Below are 5583 nucleotides of genomic sequence, written 5' to 3' on the forward strand. Positions count from 1 at the left end.
CATATCATCAGAAGAACTTGTTTGGATGGCACATAATCCAAGGATGACATTTCACATGAGGAGAAACTGGTACCAAAACGTGGATGGGGAGACTAAGGTGTGATAGGACAAGAGCGAGGATGGAACATTTTCCTGTCTCTGTTTACAGGATCCTGTCAGGAAGTCCTCCTAGCTGTGGAAGTACTGGCTAGTTTCTCTTCTTTAGAGTCCTTATCCTGCTTTCTCTTCTTCTTCTTCTTTTTTTTTTTTTTTTGCTCTTGTTCTTTCCTAAAAAGTTGTCATCACAGGACACAGGCTATTTCCTTGAAGCCCTCACTTAGCTGCCTTGGGAATGACTTGGATAATGAGCCCCTGGAAGGCATTGATTTCTTTCCCATCTTTTTCTTTGACTTGTCTCTCTTAGAAGATTCACCATGGACTCCTTTATATTCTTTCATGGCTTTTTCATATTCCTTCCTGGTACCCTCAGCCTTGCAATGTCATTCCTCTTTCTTCTCTCTGGACATTCCCTTCCAGATCTTGTTTGCCTTCTTGGAAAGATCCATAATACTGATGCTAAGGTGCTCTGACATGGTCTTTTCTCAGCCAGCATTGAGCCATGGCATCTATGCATAAATATGCCCCTTCAGGGCATAGAGGTCTTTGCCCTTCTCCATCTCCACAGGCTTCTTGCAACCCTTATGAACCTTGATCTTTTTGAGGTATTTCCTCTTCTTTTCATTCCAGTCACTGTCATCCTCATTACTGGAGGAACTGGCAGAGGCATTGCTGTCAGACATCTCTGCCATTTCTTCTTCCTCTTCACCTGAGTTGAATGCCTTATTGGTTCCTTCTCCTGAGTCATCTCTGTTGTTGATGGCATTCTCTAAGTAGGCATCCTTTATCAGCTCCAAGTGGGCATCACGCTCATCTTTGTCACAGTTAGAGACCTATATATTGTAGCTTTGATTTAGCCTCTCTTTCAATATTTCATTTTTGATGTTGAACATTTTGCATTAACAAAATCAGTTTCCCAGACATCTGCCTCTTGATGCTTCTGACGGTGTACTGAGTGCCCTGCTTGGTCTCAATATCAAAGTTAAAGGAGCAAGAGGTGAGGTCACAGGTCCAGTTGACAAAGGAGAACTTGTGAGAGCAGATGTGCATAGGTGGCTTGTAAGCCTGGATACAACCTCACTCCAGCAGATACAGTAGTCTTGATCTTGCCTTATAGGAGCAGGTGATGCACCAGGCCCCTGAGTGCCTTTGGAAGTTGCCTGGAACTGTAAACTTGTGGTTCATTAGTGTTTTCATGACCCAATTAACAATCTCTTGGAGGGATGTTGGCACATTCTTGGTGATCTGTCTGTCAAAGTGCTTCTCCATCTCTTCCTCATTCATCATGGGAGTCAAGAAAATGTCCTTGAGGAGCCTGGGTGGCCAAGACTGTTAAGCATTGGACTCTTGATTTCAGCTCAGGTTATGATCTCAGGGTTGTGAGATCAAACCCCACATCAGGCTCTGCACTCAGTGGGGAGTCTGTTTAAGGATTCTCTCTCTCCCTCTCTCTCTGCCTCTCCCCCCACTTGCACTCTCGAGGCTCTCTTTCTCTCTACAAATAAATTAATAAATCTTAAAAAAAAAAAAAGAAAGAAAACATCCTTGTTCTTGGAGAAAAGGAGGACCAGGAAGTGGCAATAGGTTTGGTCCTGCCTGTTGGGCAGATCCAAGCTGATCACAAAGAATATCTGGTGCTGATCCTTGTAGGGCAGCAAAAAGAGATTAAGTATCTTGGTATAGGGTATCTTACAGTCAAAGGTCTTGCTGTGCAGGTGCAGAAAGTTGAGGTAGATCCAAATGTTCTCAAAACCATAAGAAGTCAGACATTGCAGCTTCTGGAAAATGCATCTCCAGGCCTCCAGGATTTTGGACATCTTAACAGGTACTGGGCAAAATCCTCAACCAGGTCCGCGTCATCCTCTAGAGTGACACATAGAAGTGCACCTCCATGAGAGAGACTTTGGAATCAACATTCTGGTGGAATTTGGTGTCACCTCATTCTTGCCTGTGGTGCACTGGGACATGTTGCTGAGGGGTATTTAAAAAAGCAGCTGGTTACCAATGTCAAAGGAAAACAGCAGTCCACCAAACTTCAGTGTCCCTCAGTTTTAGCCCTTCATACGTAGGACCTTCTCTATTAGCTCAAAGCAATAGTGAGTTTTAAAGGAATCAGAGTTTCTTAAATCTGGATTCTCATAAGCCATCATACTTGCAGACGTGGCTGTTCTTTGTGAGAAATTTAAGTCTATGATCCAGAACTACACTGCATTAGATGACTTCCATTAGCACTCCAGCCTGGATGTTGTCCATTTTGCCTGTCTTGCTATTCTTAAAGATTGCACCCAGGTGGCTCAACCTCAGCCAATTATCATTCATGAGGCCTTTCACCTTCTGATAGATACCTTGAACTCCAGAGTTTCTGCTATGAGAATAAAGATTTGTTTTAATTGTTCCCCACTGTTTTCTCAATACAGCATAGAGCCCATTTTGCACTTAGTAAATATTTGTGTAATAAATGAAAGAATTAAGGAATGTAGGCCTTTCATAGTACAGCTTGGTATGGACCATGTATAGGTTTATGTCACAGCTGTGTCTGTATAAACATCAACAATACCTCGCTAATGATAAATATTGTTTCTATAAATGACACCAATGTTTACCCTATCACTCACATAAAAAAAACTAGGGGCTTCCTGTTTCTGGTTCCACACATAAAGAGCTTGGAAGTTGCCACTTAATCTTAATAACAAGTAGGATGGTGAACAGACAGAAAAAATCAACAACTCTTCTAGGATCCAAAGGAGAAATGAGAACATAAGGGAAACCAAGGCCCTCAAGTTTGGAGAGACAGGTGACAATTCATAGTCTCAGCCTACTGGAGCAGAGACCTCATGTGTGGAAATTGTCATGTGAACCACGTATTATTGGAGTCTAACTGCCTTAGAGGAAGGAAAAACCAAACTCAATCACTCTAACCTTTCATGTGGATGAAGGGAAATCTCCAACCCACTGTAGATGTCCTTTACCACCAAAGGAGGGAGGGAAAAACTAAGAAACACTTGTGAACTTCATAGTCCAGAGGCATATAGGCTTATTAAAAGACTGAGACCTAATCATATGACTATAGAACACTTTCTCTTCCCCACATCTCACCCCCACATTAGTAAAGATGTATTTGCAGCAGTTCCTTTTACCCAAGTACATAGTGTGTGACTATTAGGAAAAAATTACATGGCATACTAAAAGGACCCCCTCCCCGCCGCAATATGAAAAGATGGAACAAGCGTCAGAACCAGACATGGCAGGGATGTTGGATTTATCATACCAGGAATTTAAAACAACAATGATTTGTATGCTGAGGGCTCTAATGGATGAAGTAGACAGCATACAAGAACAAATGGCAATTGTAATTAGAGAGATGGAAATCCTAAAAAGAACCAAAGAGAAATGTTAGAGATAAAAAAACAAAAACAAAAACAAAAAACAAAAAAAACCCTACTGTAACAGAAATGAATAATGCTTTTAATAGGCTTATTAATAGACTGGAAAAGACAGGAATCTCTCAGCTTGAGGATATGTCCATAGAAACCTCCCAAACTGAAAAGTAATGAGACAAAGACTGGAGGGAAGAGAACAGAATATCAAAGACTGAGGGACAACTATAAAAGGTGTGACATATGTGTAATGGGGATTCCAAAAGGAGAAGAAAAATAGAAAGGAACAAATAAATATTTGAAACAGTAATGACTGAGAATTTCCCCAAGTTAATGTCAGACAGCAAACCATAGATCCAGAAATTCAGAGAACATCACACAGGATAGATGTCAAAAAAAACCCTACATGAGGCATATAGTTTTTTAAACTATAGAAAATTAAAGATAAAGAAAAAAATTCTGGAAGAAGGCAAAGACACACCCTACCTAGAGAAGAACAAAGATGAGAATTCTATCTGCCTTCTTAAAAACCATTCAAGTGAGAAGAGAGTGGAGTGAAATATTTAGTGTCAAGAGAAAAAAACCACCAACTAGAATTTTGTACCCTGAAAAATTATTCTTCAAAAGGAAGGGAGAACTAAAGCCCTTCTCACACAAACAAAAATTGAGGGAATTTGTTGCCAGTAGAGTTGCATTGCAAGAAATGTTAAAAGAAGTTCTTTACAGAGGAGGGAAATAATATAGGTCAGAAACTCAGATCTACATAAAGAAGGGAAGAGTGCTGAAGAAGAAATAGTAAAGATAAAGTTTAAAACTTTTAATTTTCTTATTCTTAATTGATATAACAGATAACAGTTTGTTCAAAATAATAATAGTAACTGCATTTTTAAAAGTTGAATTGAGAAACAATCTGACAAACATCATTGTATATGTTTGAGGTATACAGCATGATGGTTTGATTTATATATATTGTGAAATGGTTAACACAGTAGGTTTAGTTAATATCCATCATTTCATATATATACAATAAAAAGAAAAGAAATTCTCCTTGTGATGAGAACCCTTAGAATCTACTGTATTAACAACTCTTCTATATATTATACAGCTCTATTAGTCATTATGTTGTACATTACATCCCTAGTACTTATTTGTCTCATCACTGGAAGTTTGTATATTTCCACTACATTCCTCCAGATTCTCCACCTGCTTCTGGTAACCACAAATCTGATGTCTTTTTTATGACTTTGGTGTTTTTTGCTTTGTTGTATTTTGTTTTGTTTTTAGATTCCATGTGTAAGTGAGATCATACAGTGTTTGTCTTTCCTTGACCTATTTCATTTAGCATAATGCCTTTAAGCCTATCCATGTTGTTGCAGATAGTAGGATTTTTCTCATTTTTTATGGCTGAATAATATCCCATTGTGTGTATGTGTGTGTGTGTGTGTGTGTGTATACACACACAGAAGTTCTTTGTCCATTGATGGACACTTAAGTTAGTACCATGTCTTGTATATTGTAAATGATGCTGCTATGAACATGGGGGTTCAGACATCTTTTCAAATTTGTGTTTTGGTTTCCTTTACATCCCTAGAAGTGGAATTGCTGGATCATATGGTAGATCTATTTTTAATTTTTTGAGTATCCTCCATACTGTTTTTCCATCATGGCTGTGTCAATTTACAATTCCATCAACAAATGCAAAAGGGGTTTCCTTTTCTCCACAACCACACCAGCATTTGTTCTCTCTTGTCTTTTGGATGATGGCCATTCTAACAGGCAGGTGGTGATATCTCCTTGTGGTTTTAATTTGCATTTCCATAACGACTAGTGCTGATGAATATCTTTTCATGTACCTGTTGACTATTCACATGTCTTCTTTGGAAAAATATCTATCCAGGTCCTTTGCTCTTTTTGAATTGGATTATTACTGTTGTTATTGTTATCAAATTTGCTATATAGTTGTATGAGTTCTATGTATTTTTTAGGTATTAACCCCTTATCAGATACATGATTTGCAAATATGTTTTTCCCATTCCATTTGTTGTCTTTTCACTCTGTTGTTGATGGTTTCTTTTGTTGTGTAGAAGCTTTTTAGTTTGATGTGGTCCCA

The 5583-nt window shown here is 38.7% G+C and overlaps 1 pseudogene; it reads right to left on the reverse strand.

Annotated features, from left to right (window-relative positions):
• Positions 1-281: 281 nt before the first annotated feature.
• Positions 282-5138, reverse strand: LOC110588417 (annotated as a pseudogene).
• Positions 5139-5583: the final 445 nt, after the last annotated feature.

The sequence above is a fragment of the Neomonachus schauinslandi genome, chromosome 2 (assembly GCF_002201575.2).
Source record: "Neomonachus schauinslandi chromosome 2, ASM220157v2, whole genome shotgun sequence".
In the NCBI taxonomy this organism is placed as follows: Eukaryota; Metazoa; Chordata; class Mammalia; order Carnivora; family Phocidae; genus Neomonachus; species Neomonachus schauinslandi.